Here is a 15664-nt window from a genome sequence, read left to right on the forward strand (position 1 = left end):
TTAGGATTAATTACTTAATTAATCCCTTAATTGAATTTGGATTACGGGGTGTCACAGATGTAGTTATGTTTCGGGGGAGTGTTGTAAATAAACATATGTGGACATTACGTACTAGAGAAATTTTAATAATATCTCTCACTTTACTCTGTTGCATTCTTGTGATGTAAACAATATAATTTTTCACGGGATAAAGTTAGAAATTGTACCCTTTTCTATTCTTTCAACCTCATCCAAGTTTTCCTCAACAGAGATTGTGTGATTAGGTGCCCTCAACCATTCTTGTGCATAGACTGGGTTTCCACAATTTTAGGTGTTAAGAAACACCTAAAGGCATCTAATACCCTACCACTAGTACTGAATGCACTCTTAGAGGCAACTGTGGATATGGATACAACTAGCAGATCCCTTACCATTTTTGTGAGAATAGGAAATATCTCACTATTCACCTTCCACCGCCTAAGCACATCAAATTCAGCAGTTTCTTCCTCTTCCACTATATTTGCACTCAAGTAAGTATGCAATTCAATCTACTTACTGCTTCCACCACCACTCTCCATTTTCTGTTATTTAGTTGGCCTTTCAACCAAGACAAAGTTTTTCAAACTGTATGTAACACCCCAAAAATTTGAAACTTATTAAAACTTATATAACAAAGGTAATTTCTTATTAAGTCCCAAAAGTAAGAATAGGAGTACGGGGTGCTATGCCACACCTGAGTTAGGGAGCTCAGGTGCACAGGCAACTAACTAAAATCCTCAAAGTAAGTCAGTACATAAGCATGGCATGCAGACCGAAAAGGGGAAACTAACTACACTACGCATCAGATCTCTAGCGCGCTCCGGTGTGTACTCCTCTGTGCCTGAAAGCCAAATATATCTGTTCAGCGAGAGATGCTGGTAACCCACTCCAACGCGTTGAAATATATTATAAATAGATATATATAGATATACGAAAATCATTTTGAAGCAGGAAGATATGCACTTAAGAGACACTAATTTTAAAACCAGGAAAGGACTCAGCAAATAGGGGTAAGCACAACAATTATTGTTAACAGTTAAGTAGAATCATCATAAAGAATACGCAACTAAAGTCACAGTCTTATGCCCACATTAATCATCATTCTAATCATCATTCAATCATCAATTGTGACACTCAATCACACTGCTCTGGCGCCACGGGACCAATCGCATGCCCCGAACATGAGGGTTAACGCGTATAGCGTTAACACGGCCCCGCAGCACCCTACCTCATACCGCGGCATGAAGGGAGTTGATCGCAACCGACCCACAGAGGACCGCTGACGAACTCAACGTCGGACCACAATCCGACACACCGCTGACGCGCACAGTCGGTGGACCGTGGTCCCCTTTACAAGGGGGGACTTACGACCCTACACACCGTTGACGCGCACAGTCGGTGGACCGTAGCGGATCAAGCCCGAAACATCGCTAAGCTAGACTCAGTCGGTGGGCAAAGATCCTCGGAGACTACGGCCCTACACACCGCTGTCCTATCATTCGGTGGATCGCAGCCAGCCGTAGCCCTACACACCGCCTGATTACTCAGGTCGGTGGACTACAACCTTCCTTGGTTTATTGGCCCTACACACCGCCTGGCGCGTCCAGGTCGGTGGTTCATAGCACCGAGGCCCATGTGGACCGCAGCCCAAGAAGTGAATCAATTTGGCCTTAGCCACTTCTGAGCCTTAGCTCAGGAACAAATCCATTTGGACTTCAGCCACTTCCGAACCTTTAGTCTGGGAACAATCCATTCGGTCTTCAACCGACATCCGAACCTTAGTCCGGGACAATCCATTCGGCCTTCAGCCGACTTCCGAACCTTAGTCCTAGAACAATCCATTCGGCCTTAAGCCAACTTTCGAACCTTAGTCTGGGAATCACCCAATTCGCCTATAACCAAAATGGGGGATCATGCAACACATAACACATAGGAGCACGTAATAGCATATTGGGAGGGGAAAGACATATAAATAAACTTACGTCTGATCATTCACATACTAAGAATAGTCCTAAGGGTTCATACAACTTCCACCTAGGTCAACGGGTTACCAATTCAACTAGCATGCAATCCCTAAGACTCATTTAACCAACGAATGGTACCCAAAATATCAAACTAGACTCAAGCACGACAAACGGGGTCCGTTGGGACACCATAGGGAGCGGGGAACATCAAACGGGGAAACCAAAGACCCGGGGTGGGTAACGGACCAGCGGGTAGCCGGTGGGTGGGGGATCACCCGCCGGAGATCACTGCCCGGCAGCGGGTTACCGGCGGGCGGACGCCCGCCCGCTGCCCGGCGGTGATCTTCGAGCAGCGGGTAGGTGGCGGGTACTGTAACACCCCGTGTTACGACCCCTAGCCCTAACCAAATATTTAATCACTTACCCTAAAAAGAGAATTAAAAACCCATTAATCAACTAAGAAAGGTCCACCATAGTCCATGGGCCCACATCCCTATAACCAACCCCCTTAGTCCTATAAGGAATAGAATTAGCAAGCCCATAGTATTTAGACCCCAATTAGGACTCTTGGGAATATATATATATAAATAGGGTCATAGGAGGCACCTAGATCACACATCACAAATAATCTTTCACCACACAAGAAGTTCCAAGAATCCCCTTAAGAGAAATCAAGAAAGAAGAAATCTTAAAGAAAGACCCTTCATAGCCAAGGAAGTTAATTAAGGCTAAGAGGTAACCCATGTCTCAACAAAACCTATTTTCTTCGCTATAATCTCCTTCCTTGGCCTCCCTCTATATTCTTGTGTCTTGATTGAATTCTTCTTTGATAATTATGTTATGTTCTTGATTATTGATAAAATGATTTATATGCTTTCTTGATAATCTTGATAATCTTGATGTTAAAAAGAAGTCCTTGATTATGATGTGATGATTCTTGACGAATCTTGATATTTTCTTGATGTTAAAGATAAAATATGTTCTTGATGATTTGGGTGGGATTAGAGCCCTAGGTTGGATTTGGAATTTACATTGTGATGTTCTCGATTTATATTTGGGTGGGAATTCGCATGTTCAGGTGTTGTTTATGTTTAGAAGTCGTAATAGGATAAGCCCTACAAGATTCTTGATTTTGATCCGTTAATTGCTTACGTCGTATCGTTATTTGCGTTTAAAAGTGTCTAAGCATGGTTTCGGGTTCCAAGAAGGTTCCCGGGACGAGTATATGAGTAAAGAGTCAGTTGGGGGGTAGGTGGGGTGGGAGAACCCACCACCTACCCGCTGCCCAAAGGGGCACTGCCTGGCAGCGGGCAGCCACCGGGCAGCCGACTGCCCGCCGGCAACCCGCTGCCTGGAACAGTGCCCTCAGGCGGGTAGCCGGCGGGTGACCCCCACCCGCCAGCTACCCGCTGGTCCGCACCTCACCCCGGGTCCCCGGCTTCCCCGTTTGATGTTCCCCATCCCCCGTGGTGTCCCAATGGACCCCGTTTGTCGTGTCTGAGTCTAGTTTGATGTTTCAGGTGCCGTTCGTAGGATAAAATAGTCTTAGGAATTGCATGCTAGTTGAATTGGTAACCCATGGACCTAGGTGGAAGTTGTATGAACCCTTAGGAATTATTCTTAGTATGTGAATGATCACACGTAAGTTTATTTATATGTCTCCCCCCCCCCCCCAATATGCTATTACGTGCTCCTACGTGTTATGAGTTGCATGATCCCCCGTTTTGGCTATAGGCCAATTGGGTGGTTCACGGACTATGGTTCGGAAGTCGGTTGAAGACCGAATGGATTGTTCCCTGACTGAAGTTTCGGAAGTGGCTGAAGGCCAATGGATTGTTCCTGAGCTAAGGCTCAGAAGTGGCTAAAGCCAAATTGATACACTTCTTGGACTACAGGTCCAAATATGGGCCTCGGTGCTATGACCCACCGGACCTGAACGCGCCAGGACGGTGTGTAGGGCCAATAAGCCGAGGAAGGCTGTAGTCCACCGACCTGAGTAATCAGGCGGTGTGTAGGGTTACGTGTAACACCCCGAAATTTTTAAACTTTTGAAGCTTATATAATAAAGGTAAATTCTTATTAAATCCCAAAACATAATATAAAGAGTACCGGGTGCTATGCCACACCTGAGCTAGAGAACTCAAGTGCACAGGCTAACTAACTAATATCCTCAATAATGTAAGAGCATAAGCATGGCACTCAAGTGCACAGGCTAACTAACTGATCCAAGGCTCTAACGCGCTCCAGTGTCTACTCCTCTGTGCCTGAAAGCCAAATATATCTGTTCAGCGAGAGATGCTGGTAAGCCACTCCAACGCGTTGAAATACGATACATATAGATATATACATAGATATATGAAAAACCATTTCGAAGCATGAAGATATATCCTGAGAGACTCTAGCTTTCAAAATAGGGAATAAACTCGACAGATAGGGATAAGCACAACCAACGGTCATAATCAAGCATGCACAATTCACAAGCGTAGGGAACAGATTCGATAGATAGAGATAAGTACAGCCAATAGTCATAATCAAGCATATACAGTTTATTAGCATGTATCCTATGGTCACGCTTTCATAACAATCATAACACCAAACCATCCATATCTCATCACATAGCACACTTTGTTGGCGCCACAGGACCAATCGCATGCCCATACATGAGGGTCAGCGCATATAGCTCTGACACGGCCCCGCAGCACCCTGCCCCATATCGCAACATGGAGGGGTCGATCGCAACCGACCGATGAACCGCAGCTCATCATAATGTTTGATCGCAACCAAACAGTGGATCGCAGCACAAGAGTAGTCATCTGACCGCAGCCAGGAATATGCACCGCAGCTCATGTAAAACGTTTGATCGAAACCAAACGGTGGACCGCAACCCGAGAGTGTAAATCTGACCGCAGCCAGCTTCTGAACCGCAGCCTAGGAATAACCAATTTGATCACAACCAAATTGGGGTATCATGCACACATAACACATAGCAAACACATGCAACCCACATTGACACATTGGGAAGGGGGAGAAAGCGTATAACGAAACCTATGCGTGATCATCCACATACTAGGAATAATCCTAAGGGGTTCATACTTCTTACACCTAGGTCAACGGGATACCAATTCAACTAGCATGCAATATATAAGACTCATTCACCCTACGAATGGTACCCGAACATCAAACTAGACATAGGCACGATAGACGGAGTCCGTTGGGACACCACGGGGGTCGGGGGAACATCAAACGGGGTAGCCGGGATCCCGAAGTGGGCTATTTCCAGCGGGTAGCCGGTGGGTGAATGGTCACCCGCCGGCGACGAATTTCCGGGCTGCGGGTGCCCGGCGAGCAGGCGGCTACCCGCTGCCGGCGACGTCAAAACTGGCCGCGGGTAAGTGGAGGGTCCCCTGCCCCCACCTACCCCCCACTGACTCTTTTTCACAAATAACGCCCCGGGAACCTTTGTGGAACCCGAAACCATGCTTAGACACCTTTAAACGTAAATGAAGATAACACATAGACAATTAACGGATCAAAAGCAAGAAACATACAGCACATATCCTATCATGCTTTCTAAACATAATTAACACCCAAACATACGAATTCCCACCCAATATATCAAGAATAACACCATACGAGTTTCACGATACATCCTAGGGCTCTAATTATATTTAAATCATCAAGAACGTAATTCATCTTTTAACACTAAGAAACAATACGATTTATCAAGAATATCACACAATCATTAGGAATCTAGGTTTATCAAGAATATCACACAATCATCAAGAATCTCTTTCCATCATCAAGATTATCAAGATTACCCAAGAAAGCATAATATCAATTATCAAGATCACACCATCAATATCATAAACGAATCATTAATACACAAGAATGTAGATGGATGCCTAGAGGGAGATCATAGCTAAGAAAATAGGTTTTGTTGAGACATGGGTTACCTCTTAGCCTTAATTAATTTCCTTGGCTATGAAGGGTCTTTCTCTAAGTCTTCCTTCTTTCTGGATTTCTCCTAGGGGAATTCTTGGAGCTCCTTGTTTGGTGAGAGATTATTGTGGTGTGGGTTCTAGGTGCCTCCTATGTCCCCTATTTATATATATCTAAGAGTCCTAATTAGGGCCCAAATACTATGGGCTTGCTAACTTTATTGCTTTTAGGACTAGGGGTTGGGTTTTTAGAGGTGAGGCCCACGGACTATGGTGGGCCTTTTCCTAATTAATTATTGTAATTTAATTCTTTCTTTGGATAATTGGTTAAATGATTAATTGGTTTTAGGGGTCGTAACACGGGGTATTACATTACGGCTGGCTGCGATCCACCGAATGATGGGACAGCGGTGTGTAAGGCCATAGTCCCCGAGAATCTTCGCCCACCGATTGAGTATAGCTCAGCGGTAAACCGGGCTTGATCCGCTACGGTCCACCGACTGTGTGCATCGACGGTGTGTGGGGTGGTAAGTCCCCCCTTGTAAAGGGGATCGCGGTCCACCGACTGTGTGCGTCAGCGGTGTGTCGGATCGTGGTCCGACGTTGAGTTCGTCAGCGGTTCTCAAAGGGTTGGTTGCGATCAACTCCCCTCATACCACGGTACTGAGGTAGGGTGCTGCGGGGCCGTGTTAATGCTATAAGCATTAACCCTCATGTTCAGGGCATGCGATTGGTCCCGTGGCGCCTTCAATGATTATGTGATATGAATGATGATTGATTGATGTTGTGTTTTTGGAATTGGGAAGTGCTCTGTGACCTTAGATGCGTATTCCTTATGATGTTATCTCTACTTAACTGTTTATTATTGTTTGACGTGTTTGTCCCTATTTGTTGAGTCTATTCCCGGTTTTAAAACTAGTGTCTCTTAAGTATATATCTTCCTGCTTCAAAATGATTTTCGTATATCTATATATATCTATCTATAATGTATTTCAACGCGTTGGAGTGGGTTACCAGCATCTCTCGATGAAAAGATATATTTGGCTTTCAGGCACGGATGAGTAGACACTAGAGCGCGCTGGAGATTGGAAGCGTAGAATAGATAGTTTCCCTTTTGGCTTGCGTACCATGCTTATGTATTGACATTATTAAGGATTCTAGATGGTTAGCCTGTGCACCTGAGTTCTCCAGCTCAAGTGTGGCATAGCACCCCATACTCTTATGTTATATTTTTGGGAATTAATGAGAATTTGCCTTTATTATATAAGTCTTAAAAGTGAAAATTTTAGGGGTGTTACAGGTACACCTACCCCCCACTGACTCTTTCATCACAAATTTGTCTTGGGATCCTTTGTGGAACCCGAAACCATGCTTAGACACTTTTAAACGCAATTAACGACACCAAGTAGTCAATTAATGGATCAAAAGCAAGAATTACTTATAACTCATCCTATTACGACTTCTAAATATAAACAACACCCGAACATGTGAATTCCCACCCAAATATATATTAAGAACATTACAACACAAATTCCCAATCCACCCTAGGGCTCTAATCCCTCCCAATTCATCGAAATCACAATTTCAACTTTAACATCAAGAATTATCAAGTTTTGTCGAGAATCATCACATCAATATCAAGAACCTCTTTTTATCATCAAGATCGTCAGGATTTCCAAGAATACACATAAATCATCTTATCAATCATCAAGAATATCACAAATAGTATAGAGGATTTAATCAAGTCACAAGCATATAGAAGGAGGCCAAGGAAGGAGATTATAGCGAAGAAAATAGGTTTTGTTGAGACATGGGTTACCTCTTAGCCTTAATTAATCTCCTTGGCTATGAATGATCTTTCTTTAAGATTTCTTCTTTCTTGATTTCTCCTAATGGAATTCTTGGAAATTTTTGTGTGGTGAGAGATTATTGTGGTGTAAGGTCTAGGTGTCTCCTATGTCCCTATTTATATATTTAAGAGTCCTAATTAGGGTCTAAGTGGTATGGGTTTGCCAATTCTATTTCCTATAGGATTAGGGGATTGGTTTTATGGATAAGGGTCCTTGGACTATGGTGGACCCCTCTTTAGCTAATTAATGGATTTAAATTCCCTTTTGAGGGTGAGTACTTAATTAATTAATTTGGTTTAGGGGTCGTAACACGGGGTGTTACACTGTAGGTAGCTGCATAGTCATTAAACAGCTCATCCAATGCACCTTGAACCTTTGCAAAGTAAGATTTGTTTTTTCTTCAACATACAACACGGCAAATTGGTGATCCAAAATATTGACATAAAATATCAAGACACTCATTTTTTCTAGATCCCTCCAAAATTTTTCAAACTTTAGTTTCATTTGAGACCCCCTTACCTAAAAAAAAAAATAGAACATAGAATCATAGACAAGAAAAACTCATAGACATATGCAATCATAAATCTTTGAATATTATACACAGAAAAATCATAAACAGTTTACCTTTACATAGCTATATCCCCTACTAATGTTTTTATAGTCAAAATACAATCTATATGTAATACAAAACGTGTAATATAAATCAGAAGGGCATTAACCATTTGGTCCATTAAAGATTTTTTCTATTATTCTATTTGATATCAATTTGTATTTTTCTTATGTGTAATTGTTTTATATACGAAACTGAAAATTTATATGTTCTATTTTATATTTAGAGTAAATACCACCTATGGTCCCTCGAGTTTGGTGGCATCGCCATCAATGGTCCCTAACTTCCGTAATTACCATCCGTCATCCTCCGGCAAGAGTATGATGTAGTTATGTTTCGGGGGAGTATTGTAAATAAACATATGTGGACATTACGTACTAGATAAATTATAATAATATCTCTCACTTTACACTGTTGCATTCTTGTGATGTAAACAATATAATTTTTCACGGGATAAAGTTAGAAATTGTACCCTTTTCTTTTCTTTCAACCTCATCCAAGTTTTCCTCAACAGAGATTGTGTGATTAGGTGCCCTCAACCAATCTTGTGCGTAGGCTTCCACAATTTTAGGTGTTAAGAAACACCTTAAGGCATCTAATACCCTACCACTAGTACTAAATGCACTCTTAGAGCAACTATGGATATGGATACAACTAGTAGATGCCTTACCATTTTTGTGAGAATAGGAAATATCTCACTATTCACCTTCCACCGCCTAAGCACATCAAATTCAGCAGTTTCTTCCTCTTCCACTATATTTGCACTCAATTAAGTATGTAGTTCAGTCTACTTACTGCTTCCACCACTACTCTCCATTTTCTGTTATTTAGCTGGCCTTTCAACCAAGACAAAGTTTTTCGAACTGTAGTTTCAGAATGGACATATTTTGATACAAATTGCGAAATAAGGGGATGAAGACCGCACAGAGGTGACATTGTAGGTAGCTGCATAGTCATTAAACAGCTCATCCAATGCACCTTGAACCTTTGCAAAGTAAGATTTGCTTTTTCTTCAACATACAACAAGGCAAATTGGTGAGGCATGTTCTCAATCTTATCATTGGGATCCAAAATATTGACATAAAATATCAAGAAACTCATTTTTTCTTGATCCCTCCAAAATTTTTCAAACTTTAGTTTAATTTGAGACCCCCTTACCTAAAAAAAAAAAAAAATAGAACATAGAATCATAGACACGAAAAACTCATAGACATATTCACTCATAAATCTTTTAATATTATACACAGAAAAATCATAAACAGTTTACCTTTACATAGCTATATCCCCTACTAATGTTTTTATAGTCAAAATACAATCTATATGTGATACAAAACGTGTAATATAAATCAGAAGGGCATTAACCATTCGGTCCATTAAAGATTTTTTATATTATTCTATTTGATGTCAATTTGTATTTTTCTTATGTGTAATTGTTTTATATACGAAACTGAAAATTTATATGTTCTATTTTATATTTATGTTCGTAGATTTGATGAACTGTAGTTGTCATTTGAAACTTGAAGGAATTTAATGAAATTAGTAAATTTAAATTCAGAAAATTATATATCTGACGGGTTTTTAAAAAATTACACGAGTTGGGTTTCCAAATATTACCCGTGAACTAGTACTCTCCCGAAGTTTAATGATTTACGTGATCGAATTTACTCAATAATAAATATTTCTACTATTAGAATTAAACGAATTAGATATGCTAGGAATTAATCCCTATGCCTTTCCCATGCAAAGAAAGCACTCTACCATTTGAGCTACATCCCCTACTATTATACAAAATACAATTTATATATAAATCACGAAAACTATTTCAAAAAATGTCGACACACTATTATCAGAGCCAGGTTTCAATCCTGGGACCTGTGGGTTATGGGCCCACCACGCTTTCACTGCGCCACTCTGATTTTGCTTTGGTGCAACACGAATAAAGATATATCTTGTACTTTAATTTTTCCACAACTTGGTTTTCGCCAGAGCTTATTTAGTGAGGTTTAAACAAAGCAAGAATATGATATAGTTATGTTTCGGGGGAGTGTTGTAAATAAACATATGTGGAAATTACGTACTAGAGAAATTATAATAATATCTCTCACTTTACTCTGTTGCATTCTTGTGATGTAAACAATATAATTTTTCATGGGATAAAGTTAGAAATTGTACCCTTTTCTTTTCTTTCAACCTCATCCAAGTTTTCCTCAACAGAGATTGTGTGATTAGGTGCCCTCAACCAATCTTGTGCATAGGCTTCCACAATTTTAGGTGTTAAGAAACACCTTAAGGCATCTAATACCCTACCACTAGTACTAAATGCACTCTTAGAGCAACTGTGGATATGGATTCAACTAGTAGATCCCTTACCATTTTTGTGAGAATAGGAAATATCTCACTATTCACCTTCCACCGCCTAAGCACATCAAATTCAGCAGTTTCTTCCTCTTCCACTATATTTGCACTCAATTAATTATGCAGTTCAGTCTACTTACTGCTTCCACCACCACTCTCCATTTTCTGTTATTTAGTTGGCCTTTCAACCAAGACAAAGTTTTTCGAATTGTAGTTTCAGAATGGACATATTTTGATACAAATTGCGAAATAAGGGGATGAGGACCGCACAGAGGTGACACTGTAGGTAGCTGCATAGTCATTAAACAGTTCATCCAATGCACCTTGAACCTTTGCAAAGTAAGATTTGCTTTTTCTTCAACATACAAAAGGGCAAATTGGTGAGGCGTATTCTCAATCTTATCATTGGGATCCAAAATATTGACATAAAATATCAAGAAACTCATTTTTTCTTGATCCCTCCAAAATTTTTCAAACTTTACTTTCATTTGAGACCCCCTTACCTAAAAATAAAAAAAAATAAAAAAAAAAAAAAAAGAACATAGATGTAACACCCCGTGTTACGACCCCTAAAGCCATTTAACTAATTAATCAATAGCCCAAGAGAAAGAATAAATTATAATGATTAATTAGGGAAAAAGGCCCACCATAGTCCATGGGCCCTCATATATAAACCCAACCCCTAAGCCCAATCCTTAGTTCCAAAAGGAATAGAATTAGCAAACCTATAATATTAGTTCCTAATTAGGACTCCTAAATATATAAATAGGGGACTTATGAGGCACCTAGAACTCCCCACAAGATTAACGCCCCACCACCCCAAAAGAGCTCCAAGAATCCCCTTAGGAGAAATCAAGAAAGAAAGGAAGCTTAAAGAAAGATCCTTCATAGCCAAGGAATTAATTAAGGCTAAGAGGTAACCCATGTCTCAACAAAACCTATTTTCGTAGTTATAATTCCCCTTTAGGGTTTCCCCCATATTATTGTATATTGGCGAGTTATGATGATTATTACTGGTAATTGATGTGATGATCCCATGGGGGATCTTGATAATCTTGATATTGGGAGATTCTTGATGACTATATGGAGTTCTTGATGATTATGTGTTGTTCTTGATAATTGTGTGATGCTCTTGATGTTTATGTGTTATTCTTATCGAATCTTGCAATTAGAAGACGAACCGTATTCTTGTTGATATAAAAGTGATTAGAACCCTAGGTTGTATCGTATGATCATATTCTTGGATTATCGGGTGGGGAAATCGCATGTTTGGGTGTTGATTATATTTAGAAAAGCATGATAAGTTATGTGCCGTTCGTTTCTTGTATTTGATTCGTTAATTGTCTACGTGTTGTCGTTAATTGCGTTGTAAAGTGTCTAAGCATGGTTTCGGGTTCCACAACGGTTCCCGGGGCGTAAAGTGTGTGAAAAGAGTCAGTGGGGGGTAGGTGGGGGGTAGGGGACCCGCCACCTACCCACGGCCGTGAAACACCGCCCGGCAGCGGGTGGCCGGCGGGCGGGCAGCTGCCCGCCGGCGACCCGCTGCCCGGAACAGTAAAGTCCGGTGGGCAGCCGGCGGGTGGCCCCCCACCCACCGGCTACCCGCTGGAAATTATCCCACCTTGGGATCCCGGCTTCCCCGTTTGATGTTCCCCCGTTCCCCGTGGTGTCCCAACGGACTCCGTTTATCGTGCCTATGTCTAGTTTGATGTTTCGGGTACCGTTCGTAGGTTTATGAGTCTATTATATTGCATGCTAGTTGAATTGGTACCCCGTTGACCTAGGTGGTAGAAGTATGAATCCCTTAGGACTATTCTTAGTATGTGATGGATCACGCATAGGTTTTGTTATACATTTTCTCCCCCTTCCTACTGTGTAATGTGGGTTGCATGTGCTTGCTATGTGTTATGTGTGTGTGTTACCCCAATTCGGTTGCGATCGGATTGGTTATCCTGAGCTGCGGTTCAGAAGCTGGCTGCGGTCAGATTGATACTCTTGGGCTGCAGTCCACCGTTTGGTTGCGATCAAACGTTTCTATACGAGCTGCGGTTCGTCCTTTTTCCTGGCTGCGGTCAGATGACATTCTGTTGGGCTGCGGTCCACTGTTTGGTTGCGATCAAACACTATGATGAGCTGCGGTTCATCGGTCGGTTGCGATCGACCCCTCCGTGTTGCGATACGGGGCATGGTGCTGCAGGGCCGTGTCAGAGCTATATGCGCTGACCCTCATGTATGGGCATGCGATTGGTCCTGTGGCGCCAACAAAGTGTGTTATGTGTTGTGACAGGGACGAGTTGTGATTACGAGTGTCTTGGGGGATTAGACTATGGGATTTATATTGGGGATTGTTCATGTTGGGTTATGATCATTGTTTATGCTTTGCCTTATCTGCCTTATCTGTTGTGAACTGCATATGCTCGTTATAACTGTTGCTTGTGTCTGGCCTTATCTGTCAAGTCATTCCCGGTTTTAAAGCTAGAGTTCGTAGGACATATCTTCATGCTCAAAATGGTTTTCGTATATCTATATATATCTCTAGATGTATTGTATTTCAACGCGTTGGAGTGGGTTACCAGCATCTCTCGCTGAACAGATATATTTGGCTTTCAGGCACAGAGGACTAGAGCACTGGAGCGCGCTAGAACTGGAACGTAGAAGTAGATTAGTTTCCCTTTTTGGCCTGCGCGCCATATTATGCATTGTGTTTCAATGGATACTAGTTAGACAGCCTGTGCACCTGGGTTCTCTAGCCCAGGTGTGGCATAGCACCCCGTACGCTTGTATCTATATCTTGGGATTTAATAAGATTCTACCTTTATTATAAGTTTTAAATGTCTTAAAAATCTGGGGTGTTACAGTTGGTATCAGAGCCTAAGTTTGACCCAAGGAAAAGACTCTTAAGACCGGACTTTAGGACATTAGGCTTGAACTCTAGGTACCTAGGAACATAGGACTCAGGAATCTTAGGACGCGCGGTGAGATTGTGAAACCTACACATAACTCCTCTACACTTTACCCTTCCTCATTCTAAAACCCTTCCCCACTTATCACTTCATAAGAAGTACGTCAGACTCTAATTTAACGTTCTTATAAACACTGACCAGAAAAACGATAGCATGGCACCGAACAGAAGGCAATCAAGAACTCCAGAGCCCGCCACAGACGACCCCTTGACCCAAACCCTACGACAGCTGACACAAGACGGCCCTTCGCAACAACAGGCCCCCACCACCTCCATCAAACGCATACTCAGACGTCGCCCGACAAGTTTCAAATCACCGACCACCCACATTTTCGGGAGAAGAGGATCCCGCGGTCCTAGAAGAATGGATCCGAACCCTTGACAAGATTTTTGGGGTAGTAGAATGCCCGTAGGAACGCCGCGTAGAGATAGCCTCGTTCTACCTCGGGCACGAGGCCGATCTCTGGTGGATCCACGAGGGACCCACTTATCAACAAGAACCGGGGTTCAATTGGGAGAACCTCAAGACACGACTACGAGAAAGATTCTACTCAACCCACGTAAAGGCATCCATGTACGAAGAGTTCCTTCATCTAAAACAAGGAACGGCCATCGTCGTGGAATACCATAAACGATTCCTCGAGCTGGCACGCTTCGGACCAGAGCTAGTCCCCACCGAGGTAACCAAGATAGAAAGATTCGTGTCGGGCCTCAACTTCGAAGCTCGGAAGGCGCTAGTGGTAAGCAGACCTCGGACCCTCAACGAAACTTACTCCAGCGCCGCGAATCTCTATCGAATCCAACTACTCCAACGCGGAGTTCAGGAACAAATACGAAGAAGAAACACCGGAAGTGGGGCACCGCCAGTGAAAAGAAATAGATACGACACCGGCACAAGGACGAATAACCCGACCAACCAAAGACCGCCCCTGGGAAACAACGAAGCTAATCCAAGAAGCTTCCCTTGCCCAAGATGCAACAAAAGCCACAGGGGCAAGGATTGCGCGGGCAATCCCTGGCGATGCTTCAACTGCGGGGAGGAAGGACACAAGGCCTTCCAGTGCACTCGACCCCAAAGACCACGCCCCGCCACCGTGGGTCAACACGGGGGCACCGATCATCAAGGGAGTTACGGCGCTCCCGGGAAAGTATTTGTCATGAGCCACACTCAAGCCAACCTCGGGAACGAGGAGGACCTCGGGAGGGGAAACCCAACCCCGGAAGACGAGGACCATACGGACCCCGCAGAAGAAAACCAAGAAGACGAATATTGTCTAGGATAAGCCGTCACACCCCCTTGTAACCCCCCCCCCCCCCCCCCCCCCCCCCTCTTTTGTCATAAAGACCACTTAGCTTAGCTATTTCAGAATTATTATGAATAAAGATTTTTGATCAAATTCCAATTTCCACTACAAAGGTAAAACACAAGTTATACTATCAACCCAACCTTCCCTCCACTAAAGGACGAAACAAGGAAAAAGACAAAAACCACACCATTAAGAAATACTTAATTTTACCATTAGGAATGGAACCTTGGACCTCCCTTCTATAAGTTAAAGCCTCAACCACTAAGCCATGAGTGTTTCTTGAAACCTCAAGGGAATACTCCCTTGTTAAACCCCTCCAAATCCCTAAAACCCACAAAATCCCCAAATCAAAAACCCTTCTTCTTCTTCTTCTTCTTCCTCCCCACTCCCTCTCCTCCTCCCTCTCACACACCCCGCTGCCCCACCATAGCAACCACCCACAATCACCTCACGCCATCGCCAATCGGACGCCGCCACCGCCCGGCCAGTCCCTGCCGACCTCGCCCCGCCTTGCCGCCGTCCAAACCGAGCCACCGGAGACCACCCGCTATCCACCCGAACGCCACCCAGTTGCAACCCGCTGCCCAAACGCCACCCCCATGCCGTCGCACCAACCCAGAACCGCCTAGCCGCCACCACCTCGCGACGCTACACCGTCGG

General features: G+C 43.0%; 1 non-coding gene across 1 annotated transcript; it reads right to left on the reverse strand.

Moving 5' to 3' along the window:
- Positions 1–10224: 10224 nt before the first annotated feature.
- On the reverse strand, positions 10225–10296 carry TRNAM-CAU. Its single transcript has one exon. It is a non-coding gene; the product is annotated as a tRNA-Met (tRNA).
- Between the last annotated feature and the right edge of the window lie 5368 nt (positions 10297–15664).

The sequence above is a fragment of the Ipomoea nil genome, unplaced genomic scaffold (genome assembly GCF_001879475.1).
Source record: "Ipomoea nil cultivar Tokyo-kokei standard unplaced genomic scaffold, Asagao_1.1 scaffold1993, whole genome shotgun sequence".
Taxonomy (NCBI): Eukaryota; Viridiplantae; Streptophyta; class Magnoliopsida; order Solanales; family Convolvulaceae; genus Ipomoea; species Ipomoea nil.